At 40.0% G+C, this 21,474-nt stretch overlaps 1 protein-coding gene across 3 annotated transcripts in view; it reads left to right on the top strand.

Annotated features, from left to right (window-relative positions):
* Positions 1-5,151: 5,151 nt before the first annotated feature.
* TJP2 (tight junction protein 2) overlaps positions 5,152-21,474 on the top strand; it is a 61,010-nt gene continuing 44,687 nt past the window's right edge. Inside the window, exons 1-2 of one of the 3 annotated variants that reach the window (XM_082301170.1) lie at positions 5,152-5,253; positions 17,219-17,339. The gene's annotated coding sequence lies outside the window, so the exon portion shown is untranslated. Of the gene's footprint in view, positions 5,254-5,281; positions 5,713-17,218; positions 17,340-21,474 lie in introns of those variants that run through there. The other 2 variants (XM_082301171.1, XM_082301172.1) reach the window with 2 other exon arrangements.

The raw sequence follows: 21,474 nt of genomic DNA, 5'->3' as shown, positions 1-21,474 counted from the left end.
TTTAAATCTGTGTCCGTGTAGTACAGGTGGTTGAGGTCGCCCATCCTGTCACTTCGTTTCTTGCTTTCTTTATGCAGAAGTCATGAATTCTTAGTGTCTGTAGACTTGTTTGCATGTAAGGACTGACCCACCTGGTGACTTCTGACCAGCACACAAACACTGAACTTTCCTTGGTGAAACATTCATGCAAAACAAGAAATGCCTGTGAGTTACATTGACATAAATTGTGGTACTGTGAATGTATTGCCTCGAAATTTGTGGCTATAGTAAGTAACACATCATAGTCACATTGAACATGTCATAATACATGTAATGACAGTTTTTTCTCTTAGTATTGCAGCACTTGCTATTTTCTCCCAGTTCTAAATTGTAGTTTGTTTCACCTCAGGATTTTTTTTTAAGCTAAACTTTAAATTACTTGGAGATTTGTGTGGCTCTAACCATGATATGGAACTGGAAAGACTAGTATGTGAAATTTAAGCTGTACAACAGTATCTCTGCAAACATTTCATTCTGTTACCGTGCATTTCTCTTTCTCTACCTTTTTGTTCTTCAAAGAGTAAAAGTAAATACTTTTTGCTTTTGAGCTGAGCAAAATTAAGTTCATGGTAGCAAAAATTTGCACTGATTTTATTCTACTGCATCTCTTAAGTGATTTTAGATTATCTTTTTAACACCATGATACAGCAAGGCTCCCCCTGGCACCATGCTGATGCAGAAATTTTTTAGAACCAGGTATGGTTCTTGGGCTGATGAAGCTGTCTTTGTCAGGCTGTTAAATATGTGAAGGAAATAAACTATCTACTTCAGATCTTAAAACAGAAACTTTTGAAAGAAATGATGAACAGCAACACTTCAGCATTTGCACTATTACATTATTATCACTTGCAGGCTTTAACCACCTATAAAATGGAAGGACCAAGTTGTTGACTAATGAATGAGGAAACAATTATACCATACTCTTGCAGATTGTGTGAAAATATGTTCAGAGCAAAATATTTTTCTTCTTGGTTTCTCTGATGCTATGGTTAGTTTGGCATGATTCTCTAGCTAGCTTGACAGGTAATGATTGATTTTGTCATTGAAAAACAATAACTGTAAAGTGTTCTTTCCCAGTATTTGCATTTAGAGTATAAGCATTGTTACCTGCTATTTCTCACTACTAAACAGAGAAACATGTCACCAGAAGTAGCTCTTAGTTAATGGTGCATGCTGTTTGCATGTTTTACAATCAATATAAATTTCAGCTCTACCAGATGAGGTAAATACAATGACTCCCAAATCTCATGAATCTTACTAAAAAATGACAGGGAGTTAAAAATAGAACATGTTTTTGCTGTTTTGAATTTAGAACACTGAAGATAATTTACAGCATATGGAAGTATGTATTTTTTATGTAGTTACTTTTGTAATATTTAGCTTGATCTCCTACAATTTCAGATAGTCATTTAAACACGTTTGTGTAGAAGTTAATGACTTGATATTTGAATCGAGAATACTTTTTCCTGGTTATTCCTTTGCCTGACCATGTGTAATTATTTTTTCTAATTGATTTTTCCAAAAATTATTTTCTTAAGTAATTTGCATGCAGTATGACGACTAACATGCATCTGATTCATATTTGGAGGTTCATTCTCCATTCCCTTACATCTGGTACAAATGTTTATACCAAAATAAAGTTGCATGTAGCATTCTTAATTCATTATGTAAAGGTGTGATTTGAGAGTTTGATGATAAAGGTGAAGGCCACAGATGTGTGCATACTTTTGAAATCTTTCTGTTTCTTAAAACACATACTGGAAAGATTCTGTCCAAATGTGGTCAGTTGAGGTGGATTTTAATAAGAGCAGTTCAGCTTTCACAGTTTACATGCCTGGCCCTTCCTCTGTAACACACTGCTGTTTATGCAAACAATTTCCTGGGTTTAGGTATCTGAGTAACAAATGGATTTAATCTTAACTGGTGAAGATAAATAGTGTCAGCAAGTTGGAATGAGTTTTATCTCGATGTACAAAATGAATCATAGGACATGACTCATTTTTTGCTTTAATACTTGCATCAAATTTTAAGTAGGGGCAAGGACTCCCGTGAGCTGTCACACTCATACAATGGAGGCACAGAACAAGCACTGATCCTAATGTCAGACTGCCTATTGCCCCAAGACAAGTAACACTTCCGTACTATTTTTTGCTTCTGTAACTTATGGAATAAAGAGATTGTTGTATAGTTCCCCACCAGACATAATGGCAATAGTTTCTTGCTTCACCTCTCCCAAAAGTAATAGCTAAAGGACAGTCATTAAATATAGACTATGCACCAACAAGATCAATAAGAACCACTATCTCATGGGCATTACTTTTTCCCACAACACAGTTGCTCCACTGTTGGTGAAGGAGAACATGCAGAATATTTTGGAAGGATGAGTGTTGCCATTTGTAGCTTTACTGGCTGCCCAAGCTCAGCACATAACCTGGGGTGTGTTGGGTTTTTTTAGGTGCGTACAAGTTTTCACCAACTGCTAATCTGACCCTTGGTTTTTTTCTGGTTTTGGCTTATGGTCTGAAAGACCTAGTATGTCCAGCCTAGCTAAAATTCATTGTTCCCTCTGTGCCGAGGAGTTCTGTGGAAGTCTCGATTCATTCATGTAGTCAAGCCTACAGCAATTGCATGCAGTCTGCATTGGTCGCAAAATACCGCCTTTGTTTGCGAGGAGTTACGTGCCCAAGTTCTCTGGTGTTTGCTCGTTCATATTCTTTTCCACTTATGGTAATTTGTCAGAAAACATCACCTCTTCTTTGCAAGATTGTTCCATGTGATAAAATCATTACATTTTACTTCCTTAAAATTCCCAGTGTCTTTTGGCAGCTTCGATAAATGGGACAAAGGCCTGTTGTGAAGAGGTAGCAGAATGAGAGAAATGGGGTTTGCAGGAAGGTTTGTGTTTGATTATTTTTAGCTTCTGGTTAGTGGTTGAACTCTGTGATTGTGCTAACTAGCTGTGTAATATATGGGAGTCCTGGGAAGGAAGGCGGAGGCTTGCCAGAATACCTGGAAGAACATTCAAAGTAGTAAAGGAACCATGGGAGGGGCAGAAGCAAAGGCTATCAGGAAGAGATTAACTTTGGCCGACAGCTGATGTTGTTGGTCGGGCAAGGAGAGACATGGGGCAAACTGCTTCATGTTGTGGCCCTTTAGGGAATGGCGTTTTTAATTTAGTCCATACTACTATTTATAATTGTAACCAATCAAACATGTTCCAGTCCATTTTGCTATTGAGATTTTTCTTTTAATTCCTGTAAAAGATAAGAAATAAATTGTGTGGAGTTACCTCCATCTCTCTCCCAAATGTCTTTTATGTAAATTGTACTGCTGGCAGTTGTAGAACAAAGACAAGATTCATGCCTTTTACTGAGGGAGATGGCCAGTGGAGACTGCTTTACTGGGGATAGGATAAACAGAGCTCTGAACAATTAAAGTATTCTAAACAGTTCCTAATTACAAACTTTTTTTGGATTTCAGGTTAAAGAAAGATCGTTTAGATAAGAAAACAATAGATGTTTAAAATAAGGCTGCCCTCTCCGCTCTTCTGAATTGACTTAAAAATTGTTTGTATCATGGTAATTATGCGATGTGATCAGTAAAACAATGAGTAGTTTTGCAAGCATTGCTACTTTCCAGATGTAGGCTTTTCTACTAGCCGTCCATGTTCTCTACTGTTCTACTAAAAAAAAATCAGTGATACATTTAATGTGTCCATAGTCTTACTCCTATTAACAGCATTTTAGAGCCACTAACCAAGCATCCTAAGGCAACTGTTACAAAAAGATTTGGAGAACTAACAGATGAAGGTTTAAAACATTCATTAAGGAAACAGGCACCCACCACAGTGTAAACCAAGTGACACATACCTGGAAGTAAGACTAAATTTCCGTTCCTTGTGCCTTGATTCTGACTGAATGCAATATTGTATTACATGCTGATCACAGAGTTAGTCTGTAGCTGACTGAAAACATCAAGTTTGTGAATTAGCACTGAATTAGTCTATTTTTTTTTAAATTTTTCTCTCTGATTTTTGCTGTTGGGGCTTTTAGACTGAAATAGGCACTTGAAGGCTAGTGTGTACACATGCATGTTAATTATTAACTGTAGTACAAGCAGGCTTTTTCCATACAATATCTGAATGCAGTTTCGTATTTGCTGTAATAAAATAGATTCTTTCAGGGCCTCCTTCCAAAGTCCAGCCCCTTCATACTGTTTGCCTTCTTTATCTTACTTTCTGTATGAGACATAGTGCATGATCTGTACCTATTGAGGAAGAAATTTTATTTCTCACCTGCAACTAGCAACAAACCAGAAACTTGTATGTAGATTTTGTTCCGCAGGCCTGATACGGGTGCTGTTTAATTTTAGAGGGGCTTGCAAGGGGTTTAGCTGTCCACCAGATAAGACAGCAGATAAGGAATTCCTGGTGACGTTTAGTGCTTTACAATGCAAAAGAAATACGACTCCAAAGAATCCTGCCGGGGCTGTTTGGCATTGCCTTTCTCATCTCGGCTGCAGGACAGCAGTGATGCCGAAAGCTGATACCTGTGGAATGCCAGCCTGAAGTGTATTTCTCTTATGGTATGTTACAGTTTCGGGAACAGTATTGGTGTTCCGGCCTGGAAATGGAGCTACTCTGCCTTCTGCTAATCTTGTGTATTTCAGCTGAGAATGATGTGTGAACAGAGCCCTCCTGAGCTGTCAGTAAAGCGCCCGCAGCTATTCTGTGATAAAGGGCAGGGGAAAGCAGATTGAGAGCCGTACGTGGAACACTGCGCCGTAGTGTTAAAGGCTGTCTCAGCGGTCTTCCCGTTAGAAAGGTTCAGATGGGCAATGATCCCAAGTTCCAAACAAAACACTGATGTAAACGGAAAACACACCCAAGCGCTAGGTGACGGTGCGCCCCGCCAGCGGGGCTCCGCCGTGCCCGCCCGCAGGTCCGCTCTACTGCCCGGGCCCGGCGCGGGGTGCCTCGGGCAGAGCCGGGGACCAGAGCCGGGGGCAGAGCCGGGATTCCCTGCAGAGGACGGGACGGGCAGAGAAAACCCGGGGGGCGGGGCGGCCTCGCCGCGGTGACTCAGCGGCGCGGAGCACCGGGCTGCGACCGGTATTTCCTGTTCCCCTGTCGCCGCCGCGGGCGTTGGTGTGTGCGGGCGTGGGCCGGGGGAGCCGGGCGAAGGCACCCCTGCACTGAAGGGCCGGCAGCCGCAGGTGGGGACACGCCTAAGGAGTGGGCGCGCTGCCCGCCCCATCCAGCCGCCAACACCCCTCCCCTGTGGTCCCTTGCCCTCCCCATCCTTCCCCTCTCCTCCCCACCTGGGGGCGAGGCCGGCACCTGCGGTAGGAGCCCGCCCCGGCGTGGCCGCGCCGCCCCCGCCCGCGCCCCGCAGGAAATCGCCCGACTCGGCGGGAGCGGCCACAGCGGACCCGGCCCCAGCCCTAGTCTTCGGCCCCGGCCCCACACTCGAACTCGACGCCCTCGTCGCTGCCCGCTCCGGGGCGGCGGGGCAGGGCAAGGCGCAGTCGCAGGGCAAGGCGCAGTCCCAGCGCCGGAGCGCCTCTGGGACCTCTGCTCTCGCTGCCGGCCACTCTCCGCGAGCAGGCGAGTATCCCCGCGGGATATCCTCGCCCAGAACCCGCGCTCCCCGCCGGTTCCCTGCGCCCGGACAGGTGCGGTGGCCCCCGGCACCCCCTGTCCCCCGCGGCCGCTATCTCCACGTCCCGCCCCTGGGGCCGCGCTGCGGCCACGAGCTGCCCGGCTTCTCCTTCTCGTTCCTTTGTGTGCTTTGGGTTTTATGGCCCCCTCGCCTAAGCTCCTCGGGCGCGCTTTGCCGCCTTTGTCCGCGGGAGCCGGACCCGCCGTGCCCCCGCGGGGCCCTCCCGGGCCGGTCCCGCGCCCGCCGCGCACCTGGGCGGCGCGAACAGCCGGGCTCGGCCGGGGATCGGCTTTTCTCTAACGGGATTAAGCGGCTCTCGGTGACTTTTTCCGTGATAAGTACTTTCCGGGAGAGTGCGATACTACGTGGAAAGAAGAAGAGATGTCACCGGCGAGTCGGGGTGTTTGTTTACCCGGGTTATTTCCCGACGGGGGGGGCGGGTCCCCCGTGCAGCGCACGCCCCCGCCGTCGGAGGCTTGGGCTGCCTTTGTTGCACAGAGAATTCCTGAAATCTTTATGTTGGCACATCCCGAGTGGATTCCATCCGTGCCTTGGGCTTTGGCTAACTGGGTCAGGGGAAGTTTCAAGTTAACAGGGAACTGTGAAACAAAGGAACAGGCAGTTCCAGAAGACAAATGTTTAATTGCCCTGTAAAAGTGCCTTGGCATTGACCATGTTTGCAGTGCTGGAGCCCAGGTGCATTAGATTTTCATCCTGGAGGGTCAGGGTTGATCTACCAGTGGCATGCACTTGCTTTAGTAGAAAAGCAACTTGCCCTTATTTACCTCGTACTTGAAACCTGTTTGCATATTTTTTCCAGCATGAGAAAGTACATGCTGTTTGAACATACTTGTGTAAGAGTCATATAACCAATCAGAAAATTTTCATGCTTCCATTGTTGCTTTCTAGTAGTTATTCACTTGAAACAGAGAAAATCCGATTGTTTGTGTCGGTTCCCACAGCTAAGATGACACTCGAGGGCTCCAGGCCCCACAGCTGTGCTCCAGCAGAGGCTGCAAAGGTCTGCTTTGTTTTAACCTTTGGACGTAATTATCGAGGTTGCATCATTTGCAACAAAATAATTTACCTTTTCTTTTGTTCCGCAAAGTTTTATTTTAAGGATTGAGAACTGTGATTCACCTATAGTTCAGGGAAAATAAAAGAGAAGCTATATGTGCTATGACTGATAAAACTGCTTCTTTCATTTATGAAGCATTTGTTGTCTAAGGCTTTAACTATCAGCTCTTTCAAATAGTGATCCTTGTCAGGGTCCATGAAGTCCTGACATGGCAAGAATCAGGTACTGGAAGGCATAGGAAGTTTGCTTTGTGTGAATTAATACTAATTGAGAGATCATCTGCTTTAAGAGACTTTGAAATGTTTTGCATTTAGTAAGCATGTGTTTGCCACTTACACATGGTCAGTAAGATTTATATTTAGTATAACATTATCATGAGGGCTGTCATTAGGCTTCCAAGGAAGTTTCTGCATGTATTTGACTTTTAGGTGAGTTTACTGTTATAATTGCTTCCGGACTGTTACATGCAAACATCTTAGGCCCTAAACATTGGTTTCAAGTAGTGGCAGTGACTCCTCTTCCCTTTACAAAAGGATGTCACTGTGGACTGGAGAAACTGTGTCTAATTGTGTTTTGCTACTGCCCTGTATCACTGTCAGTAACTACTGAGGTGCTTAGTACCACTGCGCTGGGTTTTTGTGAGACTAAAGGTGAGTGTTGGGAATTAGGCAGTGGAGTTGGGGTGATCCCAATACTTTGCATGAACTGTAATCTAAATAGAGCTCTTCAGAATGAAGCATCAAAGTAATTAAGTGTCTGATACTTTTATGATTGCTTAATCCCCCCTTTCCTGGTTCAGTGTCCCCTAAGGACAACCAGGAAATCTTTCTTAGTGATTAAAACAATGTTTAGGCAGCAGCATGGTTTACAAATTGGGATGTGCCATACCTTTATAAAACCTATATGTTTAAAAGCATTAGAAAGTTCCTGGACCATAGTAATCCTCAAATGGGGAATGGCCTAATATTCCAGGACTACTTCAAAGCTGCATTTAACTTAGAGCAAATCTAGATGATAGCATTTGTGTGTGTGTTTTAATAGTTATCAATCTTACCTTTCTCCAGAATTTCCTTGTAGGGTAAAGTAAATCTTGTGTTACAAGACTGTTCACTTTTAACTGTTTAAATAACAGTACTTACGTACTCAGGGACAGAGTAACTTTTGTCATACTGTGGCTGCATCAGTTTCACCCTATTGTAGTAATTCTGGAACTGGTCATTCTAATGACAGGGGGAACAAAGCACTCACATGTTAGAACAGCTACAGATTTTTGAGGTTAGAGATTTTCAAGTCTGGTTTATTTTCAAATAGGTATGAAAATTCTGGGAAACTACTGGGAAAAAAAAAATTATTAAACTTGACAATTGATCCTTGGCATCAGTTGTAGAAAAGCTGTGGATCTTAATCCCAAATTGCAGTGGATTCCTGTGAACTTTGGAAGACTTCTCAAAAATGAGACAATCTATTTGTAATACAAATATTTATGGTAGTAAGTATATTGGGCATAATTTTGTCTTCTAATATATGCGTCTTACCATAGTGAAGAATGTTTGCAAACGGTGTGTTACCTACAAAGATTGGAGCACTGACATGGGTATGACTGGTTTTGCATGACCATGCTGGCATACACGCACCAGTGCACGTTGTCTTTCAGAGTCAAAGGTTCTGTCTCAGTCCCATGGCCAAGTGCGCTAAATTCATTGCAAACCTACACAGTCAAAATAGAGCTGTTCAACCACGGGCACTTTTTTCAATTATCTAAACCTATCCTCTTCCTCAGAAAGAACAGCACCATGTTGGATCCCTATGTCTGCGCCCTTGAAAACTTTGCTTACTGCTTGTTCCCAGAGTTTTTGAAGCTTTCTGTTGCTCTTTAATCGTCTTTTACCAGTACTTGGGTTATCCTGGTCCCACTTCAGAAAGTAATTTTTTTTCCCTGAGTAGGTAATTTATGATTTAGAACCTGATGCAATTATGTAGGTATTTTTGTTTGCAGTTTGGGAGGGTTGTTTGTTTGTTTATTATTTGTGGGGTTTTTTGTTTAGTTTGGTTTGTTTGGGGTTTCTTTTGTTGTTTTATTGGGGGGGTTGGGGTTTCATTGTTGTTGTTGTTTTGCTTTGTTTTGTGTGGTTTTTGGGTTTTGTTTTTGGTTGTGTTGTTTTGGGGTTTTTTAACAGACTAAGCCAGCATTCAGCTATAGAGAGCTGAAGTTATTTTTTACTTTAATATTACATAATTTAAACAGGTACTGACTGCAGCATAGTAATTAAACACCTTGATGCAGCAGCAAAGTACACTCAGGTCATTTAATACATTAAATTATTAATGTTTGGGTTGGGTTTTAGTTGGCTTGTTATTGGGATTTTTTTGTTTTGTTTTTCTTTTAAAGCAGATTGCTTTTTGAAAGTGTATGACATTAGGGGATATTGTAACTTTCTGTTTCAAATGAGAATGCAGACCGTGTAACTCCTTTCAGTTCAGTGTAAGATGGCCCTTGCATTTGTGAATGTATTTAGGATGTTTATGATCCAAACTTAGTAATAAGTAATAACAGAGTGAGCTGTGGGAGCTCTGGTTTGATATCTGGTATAGCATCTGCCCTGGTGTGTATTCCTCAGCTGCAGGCTTTGTTTTTAGGAAACATGAGCTACCCAAGTCTTCCTGAATTTAGGTCAGCATTGTCATTGTCTGATTGTCGGAACCTCAGATAACCATGGCTGCTAATCTAGGAAGAAAACGAAACTCATTAGTGCTCTCTTTTCACATGAATGTCTGTGAAAACGACAGACAAAAATACTGCCTGATACAATAGTAGGGTCAATCAGAAGTGTGGGAGGCAAAATATAAAGCCCTTTTGTTCTGTGGTTCTTTTTTTTTCCAATGCCTGCTCCCTTTTCATGCTTTTGTCTCTGCTTTTGTTTTGTACCAGCAATCTAGAACTGTTTTTGAGAAATTTCTTCTTATTTCTTAAAGGTGTGCAATTATTTGGGGTGTGGTTTATATACATGTGAAGTGTCAAGTTTAGGATGTCTAGTTAGACGTGGGTATGTTTTCACTGACTCAGGCATGAGTTCAGATATATTGGGCCACTGTGGCTTTTTCGTAAGACTGGCTCAATGATACCTCTCCCAAAAGCATTGTGTTGTTATAACCTCTGTTGTATCAAACGAATTTTTTAACATCCACATTGTATTGATAAACTGAGCCTGAGCTTAACAATGCAGCCTTATCATAGCCAAGATTTCACATGTTGATTCAAGCTATTTGTTATTTGCTTTGCCTCATTAATTTTTGGTTGGGTTTTTTTAAGGCTTTAGAGAAAACCCATAAATCTCTCCTGCACGTCACTCTTAACAGCAAGGCTGTCTGTAGTCTGGCTTGCACTCTCTATTCTAACATCTGCTTCATCATCTAGCTCTGCTTAATAGCCAGCAGATTTGCCTACTGGTGTCTCTAGCCTCCTTAGCACAACTTTGTATAAGCTGATTCTGAGAATCGCCAGGAACATATGGACTATTCAGGGAAGGGACGATCTCTAAGGAGGGGCCAAAAGCAACTGCAATCCCTGAAGCTGTGAGAAAGAAGTTTCCAGGTCCTCCTCTCTCTTTTCATTCCCACCTCCCACACTCCCAGTCTGATCGTTGATGCTCCTCTACCTTAAGATTTTTTTAACAGATCAGGCTTTACATATGTGCTGGTTGTGGTGCAAACAAAACACATGTGTGTTCTGGAAGTTAACAATTGACTGCCACAGTTATTCTTATCGCTTGAGCAAAAGCATGCATGAAGAGATGCTTGTTTCTTTGCTCTCTTAATAGAAGGATTCGTTGATCTGTAGCTATTACACAGATTTTTGTTGAAAGAGGAGAAAGAACAAGATTTTGTTTTTTTTCCCCAAGATGGAAAGTAATTTGTGGCTGCATTGGGCAATGGTTGTCTCTTTTTTAGTTGGGTCTGAAGTGACTGAAGATGTGATCATGCTTCTGTCATCAGTTTACATGAAGTATGCTCTACATCTAATTAAGAGTGTATGACTGTTTTCATCTGTCGAGGATTAGAGCAAAGGAAGCTTTCGCTTTGATCTCGTAAATGTTTCTTTAATGGAGAAAAAAGCTCTGTCATTCTTTCCCCATTCTCAGAAATATATTGTACTTTCTGAGGCATCACATGTATGTTCCCAGTTAGGAAAATTGCACTGTTTTCTTTCCAATAAAACTTGGTTTCTGTTTTCCTGAAAAAACACAAAGACAGAAAAAGTGGAGTGGATGATAATTCTCCAGCAGGAAACAATGGATGAAGGTATGTTTTAGACTTTTTGTTGGCTCTACAAAAGCCGTCCTTCACTAACAATGCATGTACTAGCAGCTTTGAATTTCTGTTTCCAAATAAAGTTGAAGGAAGTTGCTAAACTGTGAGTCAGTCTTTCTCCCTCTAGATACCTGGAGATTTCACACACTATTTAACCGAAAGCAGTACTTGGGAGTAATTTGTGATTGTTGTGTGGGCTTGGCCTCTCTGTGTACAACACTAGTCATGGGGCTCCTTTTCTAGTCAGAATTAAAATGCTTTGCTCAAAGAGACAAAAGATGGACCAGAGCTGCACTTAATGCTTTTTAGACTTTGTATAGCACTGGCTTTGAAAAGTACTGTGGGGAAGTTTTTTAAGAATTATTTCTTAGATATATAAGGGGAAAGTTTAGAGTTAAAAAAGTGTTAAGGGAGAGGCTGGACAGAAAGAAATACCAAAACTTCATAGGACAAAGTGTGGTGATTGGTAACTGGAGTTGTTAATGAAACCAACTTTGAAGACTGGATTTTATCAAAATATTTCTGCTTTTGAGTAAAATAGAACTGTCATGAACTTCTACAGTCAGAAGATTCTTAAATACTGGAATTGTCAAAAACTGCTCACTTCTTGTCTTGTGTTTTCCTTCTCAGTACTGCCTTTCCGATAGAGCTATCAGAAGTCAGGATGCATGCTGGCTTAATGACGTTAGCTGTGCTTGCGGGCTTCTAGTACTACTCTGCTTTCCTAAGCTTCTTAATGCTTTGTGTACAGATGTTTAAAGTTGTAGTTAAGTGAATTTTTTTTTTTTTTTGGACCTGGAGAAGAAATTTTTTGCTTAATTAATTCATGTGGTTTTAATATATTATTTTACTTAACACATCGCTACATTTCAGACTACATACTCCTTATCAGCCTGCAACTATGTAGGTGAATTTTATTTTTTCCTCTGACAATTGTAGTGGTATTTCCTGAATCTAAAAAATACTTGATTTTAATTTGCTCTTCTGAGATCAGTCACATGGATTGCTATTTAGTAATTACTTGAGATAGTTCAGTGTGCACATGTGCTAACATAACCTACAAATGTGATTGAATATTAAACACCAAATATGGCTAATGCAGGATTGTAAGTAATGTAGGATCTCGAGACAGTTATACAAATTTTGTTGTTAAAAGCTAAATATTTTACACCACAAGAAATGAAAATTAGCTGCTTTCTTCTGGGTTTCTAAATAAGTCGCATGCAATATGATACAACCCCAACAGAAATACACACATGCCTAATAATACTTGGGAATAAGTAATATGCACAGTTCTAGGCTTCAGTCTTCCTGTCACATCTCTTCTTTCTAAGGTTTTATCTCTATTGCTGCGTAAGTGCATAATATTTATATATGTAACTATATATATTTATAAGCATTCATTTCTTACTATCTAAGAAGCATTACATCAACATTTCCTGAATTAATTTTGCAATCAAGTACATCTCTTTGAATATTGCAATTTGACAGCACTGCGATGTTTCCGAAAGTCACTGTTACTTCTTTCAACATGTGCATCTGTCTCCACCTTAGTAGTCCATACCTGAGGTCTTTGGCACGCACAGTTACTTACCTCATGGTTAGAACAATTTTGACATGGGATGTGGCTTCTGGCATCATGTGAGGCACGTTTGAATGACTAGTAGGTATCATAATGGGAGTCACTAGCTTTCTTAATTCTGTACAAGACACATAAGGAAGTATTTCTCCATGCCTTTTCTGAGTAGATCAGATAAATCCCTCATGACACTTCTAATGTAGAGACCTTTCTTGTGCTTTCTGGTGAGAAAAGTTACGGCAAAAGCTATTTTTGTCTGTCACTCTCTAAAATGGTCTCAAGTTTTCTGTGCAGGTCTCTTTTATTCCCTGGATGGATTTGACAGAGAAGTTACCTAGTGCTCCATTAGCAGTTGAAAGATTATAGACAGCAGAGATTTAGCAAAGGATTAGTCAATTGGAGAGTGTGCATTATCCGGCCAGGCTTAGAACCATGATTGTCTCTTCGATCATTTTCATTAGTGTCTTATTCAAATATCGAATTACATAACAATGACGTTTCTGGGGAATCTGGTAGGAGTTTTCTTTGGTTCCTCTCTCTCTTCTACTAACTATCCAAGCCTGGGAGAGGGGAAAAAAGCATTATTTTTATACTTCAAACTTGCATCATGTTTTAAAAAGCAGCATTTCAAATAAGTGAAGAGTCATGACTTCAGTTGCAGCGTCTGCATTTGGATGATAACTTAGCTTGGTGGAACTCTTGAGAAAGGCAGGATGCGGTACAAGAAGTACATAACTATTTTAGAAGCAGCGATAGGTATTACTCCCCTTAACAAGAGGGAACTGCTTCCTGAGGGTAGACATGCAAATCTGTGGCAACATCCAGGGTAAGTGTTAAAAAGCAATCAGTGAGAAACTATGGGAAAATTTGTGCTCACCTTGAATCATGCATTTTTAAAACTTGTTGTCAGAAAGAGGAGAGTTATTTATAAAACAGGTAATATTTTTTTTGTACCTTCCAAGCTCTGTATCTTCAGCAGTTGTGGTTGAACTTAGCAGTTTCATTAGAGATTTCTTTGTACTCCTTGTCCTTGGCTAGAGGAATAACTAGAAGATGGTGTTATTTCTAAATCAGGAGTTTGCTGAAGAAGAGAAAGGATAAACATGTGTATACTCATCAGAACAAAAATGAAATGGCTATTTTGTACTTTTTGCTTGCTACTAACCTGATGTATGTATGTGTTTCCTGTCTCCCCATTTAAAAATATGCATATTTTTATTTTTATCTGTAAGAGAAGAAATTTCTAAAATGAGAAAAGAAAAACACTTTTGTCTGTGCAGGCAACTTTACTTCTCTGTTAAGATGCAGGAGTTCATCATACTTAGGAATGCTGTTTCCCTTCAAGAAAGTTTTTCTGATTTTTGTTAAAAACAAACCAGAGTGCTTTCTTGTACCACACAACTTGAGTATTAGGCTTCAGAAAAATCCTTCTGTATGTAACTGTTGTGTGGAAAACGGGGTTGTCATTCTCTCCCACCTGCTCCTGTGTGAGTAGAACAGATGGATCGGTGTCTTCACAGTCCTTCTGGTCTCTTGTATTTTTGTAATACAATAGAATGCTGTCACCTTGTTTCAGACTTTGCAGAGGAGTGCAAACTATGAGAGGCTTTTGTCCAAGACCAGTTAGTATGTTTCTATTGGTTTGGAATAGTTCTGTGTAAGCAAGACTTCAAAGAGAAACTTGATTGTAATTGTGGCTGTTTGACTATAACTGAATTCAGATTTATCTTTTAATTTTTCAGCAAAAGCGCATTCTTTAATGCTGGTAGCAACAGTAAAAGCAAATAATCTACTATGTACCATATGATTTTTATGTATTTCTTTCAGATCTATCTCCAGAACCACAAAAGCTAGTCTAGAAAATACACTTTTGTGCCTTTTTATTAACACAAGTGTTGTTCAGGTTGGTCCTAAATTTCCGGTGTTGTGTTAATGAGTACTTGTAGGGCTTTTTGTTAAAAACTTGCCCATTAAAAGGGATTCTCAGTACAGTCTATTTGGACTCAGGACAGCAGAGTGTCCTAGACTGTGACTTCCTTTGATTGTTCCATATAAAATATCAACATGCGAATCTCCGTGATTTTTTCAGCTGTTCTTTATATGTTGATAAAATGGTACATGATTGTTCCTGCTGTTTTGAGAAGCTGTGTTGGAAAGTAATGATATATTCTTGTAGAATTCTTCTTAGTTTTCAAGTGGGTTAGTCTGGCCAAAGTCACAGCTTGAATCAAGCCCTCTAAAAATGAAACTTATTAACTGTAAGGTCTATTTCTTTTGTAACTGTGATTGCTTGTCTTTCATCTACTACTGAGTATTAGTCAGTATCAAAGTACAAAATACACTGTTAAAATTTGTTTATATTTCCAGCATTCTTATTCTGACAACTCCCTACTTTCAGGGAGAGGTTTAGTTATTGTAATTGTTAGACATGGAATTTCAGGCTGGTTAAGATGTATTTGGATTATGCTTGGATTTGCCATTCCAACAGTTTCAGAAAAGCAGAAAAGCTGTTGTCATTGAACTGTAATAGGGATCCCTTTTATGTATTTTATTAAAAATTTCAGGGAATGAAAGGTTGGTAACCAGCAATAGTGGCAAAGTAAACCGAGTTTACATTCTTTGTTAAAAAAAATAAAAGTGTCATAAAAGTGTGAGTGTGTGTGTACAGAAAAAATTTGTAACATAATGAGACCTCTTCCAAAATCTAATACTGAATACACGGTATAGGGGTTGTCATTTGTCAGCTCCTTACTGCACAAATTCAGGTCCATAATTAAACACTTGTTTTTCTTAAACATCTCTTGAAATAAAAAATAGCACTAGAGTGTGATGCTAGGTCCAGAGCTACTGTTTGAAAGTTGTAAGAATTCTGCTTAAAAACCCAGACTACTGTGCAAAAGAAAGCAGGAAAGGCAAATATGCTATTTTGCTAAGATACTAATTTATATTTTCATATCAAAGACATTACAGAGTTAAGTTTTTCTACTTTCATCTTTGCTTGGAATAGTGATGTGATTTCTGTGACAGATTGATTTTTATAAAGTTTGAGAAAGGGAAAATGACAGCAGCAGTGGTAGTTAGGTTTAGTTTGCTTGTGTGACTTTTCTGTAGCCTTCAGAATAGTATTCTGTGCACAGCCTGGAACAAGAAGGCTGAAGTTTGTTCATAATGCACAGTATAGCTTGTGCTGCTCTTTGGTGGTCACATAAACTCATATAAAGCATCTTTTGGTTCTGCAACTTCTGAAATCATGCCTTGATTTAAAACAGTAATTTACTTTTATGAAGATGCTTTTGTGCTGGAAGAGCATGGGGAGAAAGGGGAAAATAACCTTCTAGTTTCAAGGTGTGATGTCTGGCACATGCTTGCATTGTTGCATGTTTTAAAAAGTTAATCTGAACCAAAATGTATTTTTTAAATATTTTAGAAGTTTCAATTTTGCTTTTTCGAACCTGTGACCTCATTATATTTGTGCTCAGGAAGAAGTGGGTGTCACACACAAGACACATCAAAACCTGGGGGAGACTTGTAGACAGTTGGGGAAGTTCTGCAGAATTCTTTCAGTATCTCTTTCTTCCATCTTTCAGGCTAATGGAGTATAAACCACAATGAAAAAACATCTATACATTGCAGGGGGGAGGGAACAAGCAAACAAACTCAAACCTGCTAAAAGTATGGCTAATATACTTTTCTAGGGAAGTCTGGCTATATCCTTCTTTGAAGATGGAACACTTTGGAAAGATGTTTTTGAGAGAAGAACTAAAATTACTGAGTTGCTTAAAATTACCAAGTTGCATGTTGGTTTTCTTTTAAAAGCAAAACAAAAGCCACCAACAAACCCTAACCACTGACTTGTGTTTCTATTTCTTTCAAAAGTTCCTTCTGCATCTTAGTTAAACCATTGATTTTCTCTTTTCCTACCAGGGGTAATGAAGGACTCAACCAAGGGGTCAGGGGGAGGGGGAGCCCCGTGACAGGGATGCTGAATGGAAGCTAACATGCTACTTGTGCCCAAGAGGGCTAGCTAAAGCCTGTTGAGCAGGGGAAGGAGGACAGAAGATTACACTGGGAATTGTTTCCTTTCTATCATTTGGCAACTTAAGTTCTTAAGTTACCATCTGATGTCATTGGAGCGCATGTATCTGATTGTTCTTACGGAGGTTATGCTCAAGACACAATACTGTTACTAGCTTTCCTGTGTACAGTCTTGTGCGAGCTAAACAATCAGACTAAAACTAAATTGAAACAAAAAGCCAGGTGGTTTGTGGAGAGTACCAATGGAACAAACTAACTATAAGTATGCTTCCTGTCAATATCCTATTTCATTGGCAAAAATACATTGATTGCTTTGCATGCAGGCTTGTGTGTAAATATTGCTGAGTATCTCCTTTTTTCAAACACTATTTCCACTTGGTTGCCAGGGAAGCTAAAGCATCCCAAACTAATCAGGGAAATATATTTTATATCCCCTTTATCTCTAGGACTTCAGTGGTCCAGGCTTCACAATCACTCTTTTGTGGTTATAGGTGACTGAAATGAAACTTTGTTTTTCAGGGAGCAAACTACTGCACTGCCATCTCCTTGTGAGTGGGACTGGGACCACAGCTGTACATCAAGCCCAAAGCATCACACAGCAAGTAGACAACGGCACTCAAAAATCGTCATTCCTCCCAAGGTGACTAGTCAAGTTGCATCAGTTAGATCTGGCCATTAGTTTAAAATTATGTATTCTTGTCATGTGCTAGCTAAGATGTATATTCTTTTGACTATGTTTTTACAAGGTTTTAAGAAGTTGTAGTTAGTAGAGTTACATGAAATTAGATCTAGTTCTTTTGAATTCCCAAAGAAACTTAAAATGATTACATGCACATCTGCTGAAAACTTGATGATGTACAACAGGCCTCCAGAAGAGGAGAGGTTTCTGCAGTGAAGTCAATCTTCTGCTAAAGTTATGCAAATAACAATGCACAGGCCTGTACTAGTTCATCTGTTAGTTAAACATTGGTAAAGAATGGATGTAATCTATGATGATGTCTTCAGCAAATATAAATATTTAGCATGGACTTGGGGATAAGTAAATTACTTTATTTAAGCACAAAGGCTTATATTAATGAGAGTTGCTTAGTGACTCAGTCCTGAGAAACAGAATAGCCGCACACAGGGAGAGTTGTTTTGCTGCATATTTTCTTACGGTACATCATTAAGGTAAATATAATCCTTTTGGCATATTAACCTTGCTTTTGAAACCTTTTCTCAAGTGCTTCCAGAAGGACTATAAAAAGTGTCCTTAGTTTTATATGTTGATCCAACATGCTTGGCTTGTTTTTGTAAGTCATTAACAGATGATGATTTTAAGAGAGGAGAAGGTTTTTATGCTGATGTTTTGCAAAATTATACTTAACTTTCTTTTTTTAGATGAGTAGCTATTGCTGCTTTAGTCATTTACTTAGAAACATGCATATCTATTGTTCTGACTTTCTAATTTGTGACATACTTAGCCAAAGCTACTTCTCTGTTTTATTTTCTGGGAGAGAGGGAAAATTTGATCTGAGAATATCAGTGAAACATAGCTAGGCAGGAATGTCTCAGCTGAGGTCTCCGGCAGCCTCTGACATTTTCCTCAAAACAAAAACTTTCAGTGGTAGGGTATGCAAACTTTACACCAGGGAATGTGGATAGTAGCAAGCTCAACTCTTAGCAAAAGAAACTCCAGAACCATTTATCAGCAAGGTCAAGATGGCTCAGAAGGTGCATCCAGCTGCTTTGTCTGTGGGCTTCTAGGAGTTGTAGAAATGGCAAGTGAATGACTGGTATGGCTGCATCCATCTGCTTTCTCCCTGATTGTTCTTGTTGTTCACTTTTGGACTCTTGCCAGCTCACTTTAGTCATTTGTGAAAAACATCACCCAAAAGTGGGCATTAGTACCCTAGCTGGGACCTTGCTGTTACTGAATAGGGCTGCAGAACTGCTTTGTTTCTTAATAAGCTCGTCAGCAGGAGGTTTGCCAGTATAAATAGGATGGGGAGAGGCAGAGCTTTGAAGCATAGTTTTCATGCTCTAAAGAACTAACTTGGCTGAAGAACTGCTGTCTGGAGATTTGTTTTTTAAATTAACTCCTATACCAGAAAAAAAAAGTTAACACATCTTTGTGTATGTTACGTCTTGTGTAATCTGCATATTCTTTTGCTTGTTTTTAATAAGGATAATGATCTTCATGAGAATAGGATCTTTGTTTTCTTTATTGCGTTGTCTTAATTAATTTGAGCCATAACAGTTGATTACCATGGTGAAGTTTTTGATGTTGTAGGGCTTGACTTCTAGTGGGGAAAGGCAGATAAATAGCTAAAAGCAGAGGATTGTTTCACAGCCTTGCCAGGAGTAATCAAGAAACATGGAGAAGAGAGGAAGGAAATGAGATGTAAGCAAAATGAATGTTCAAACAGAATGTGCCTGCTGTTTAAAATGAACAAGTTGGGGTTGGGGAAGAGATTTCCTTTTAAGTGTTGATACACATTTTTGTATGGTGTTTGGGGAGAAAAACAGTAAACACTTCTGTGGTTTGGATTTGTTTAAACTACATTGTTATTTCATTCTTTAGAATAACGGTACTAGGTTTTGTAGCTTCTTAAAGTAGTAGAGGTCAAAGTGCTTATGCCAAGGAAAGTTGTTTCAATTTGCACAGTCTCTAGAGGAGGGGATGGGGGTGGTGTGTGTGTGTGCTCAAGCAGAGTCACTCTTAAGACCCCATTTTGCTCTCTAGCAGTAGGTCAAACAATTTCATTTCCTTGCCTTACTAGTGTAATTTTCAAGGAACTGCAGTGTCATTTAAAACATTGCTCAGATGAAAATGTGTTTAGAACAAATAGACTGTATTTCTTTTTCTCCCAACTATAATTTTTGTTAACTGTTATCAAACACCTCTGAATATTCTCATGCTGTTTTATCTACCCTATTAATATGCTATACATCTATATTTTCTAATTGGCATATTCTTTGCAAAAAGAAAGTAGCAACAAACAAAACAAGCAGTCTTCTGGTTTTAAGTAGAATAAACTTGTAATGTGAAATCTAGTAGAACTGATGACTGTCCAAAACGTTGAGGAAAATATTTTTTACATTACATTATAAATATATGTATGCATTACTGTATTTAATACTGTTAATGTCTAGTGCTGTTCCTAGTTGTTCAGCATGTAACAGTGTTTCAAAACTTTTTGTGAACTTGAAATTGAGTTTACGATTCGCTTACAACAGTGCTGCTTCTTGCTCTAAATCACTATCTACATTTTAAAATTGTTATCAGTTTGAGGTGTCTCAGTAAATCTGTGTCTAGGTTTAAAAAAATTAAAATATTCTGCTCTTCAGAACATCAAAATAGGTGGCCTCATAAGTGACAGAGGATTTTACACTGTTGATTACCCCATAAAAAATATGTACAAAGTGTGGGATGCTTCTTATGTTGAGTTCTGTGTTTCTTCTTGGGACATCTATGCTTTCTAAAGTAACAGCCTTAGTATTGCTGCTTTGAGACTTGGAAAGTGCGTATAGCTGTTCGTCCTTACACTAGATCAGAGACAGCCAACAGACCAGACCCTGCAGCTGCATGCCAAAAACTTTATGTTGCATAATCACAAGCTGTACTTTGGAAGTGGAGACAAGGGGCAGGAAAATAATTGCATCATTCTGCTTTAAGCTGGCACTTGAGTCATGCAGTAACTATGCTATCACTCTATGATGCTAGTAGTATCATAGAGTGATAGCATAATTCAGGTGGAAAAAGACCTCAGGAGGTTTCTAGTGCAACCTCTCCCTCAAAATAGGGTCTTCTATTGAGATCAGAACTAGTTGCTTAGGGCTTTAGCCAGCTGGGTTTGAAAACCTTCAAGGACAGAGACTGTACAATTTCCCTGCAGTGGATCCATGGTTTGTCTGTCCTGATGGGGAAGATTCTTTCTCCTTATGTACATCTGAACTTGTCGTGTTTGAGCTTTGGCCCATTGTCTTATCCATCTCACACTACTGCTAAGAACCTGGCCTCATCTCTTCAATCTCTTCCCATCAGCACGAATGGGCTGCTGCTGAGTGTCCTGAAGCCATTCTTCCTCCATGCTAAACAAACCCAGCTGCTACAGCCTGCTCTTGCAGGGTCAGTGCTTCAGCCCCCACCAGCTTGGTGACCCCCCACTGGACTCGCTTCTAGACATGGTAGCAAGTGCTAGGATAGCATTCAAGGTATCTCTTCTCCAGTCCCCTCAAGACAGAGATTAAGATTACTGTGCCATACATGTGACAACCCCAGTGTAGAGTTGCATGTTTGAACTGTATGTATATAGCTCCTGAGCAGTTCGAGAGTCAGAGGTCAGCTACCTACACATCCTCTAATCCTGAAGGTTGAATCTGTTAGGGCCGAGCTTACTATATAAAGAAGCGGACGTAATTGGATTTATGAATCATTTAAGTAGGACTCGGCTGACTGATTTGTGTGATTTTGCAGACTGATGACAAATGGCAGTCTAAAGAGATTGCCTGGAAGGGAAGGGGGAAAGGCTGTTTGACAGCATGGTATTTTTAGAAACTTCTACAGTGTCTCTCATGACAGGATCATGAACACTTGCTTAAAAACAAGAGCAAAACTGACATCTCTGTTCAGATAGTTCAGCAAGTGGACTAGCAGCCTACATTCCCAGTATCTCTTTCAGAAATCAATTCCCAGCTCTATAAGGAGGTTGCCTGTTTGCCATGCTGTCTAGCAGCACACGAAGTGTTGAACTTTAATATTTAAAGAAACAGAAAAATTGATTGTCAGAGGG

This window comes from Coloeus monedula, assembly GCF_965178545.1.
Source record: "Coloeus monedula genome assembly, chromosome: Z".
Lineage (NCBI taxonomy): Eukaryota > Metazoa > Chordata > Aves > Passeriformes > Corvidae > Coloeus > Coloeus monedula.
The sequence above is the reverse complement of the archived record's forward strand: the minus strand, read 5'-3'. Positions and strand labels throughout refer to the sequence as shown.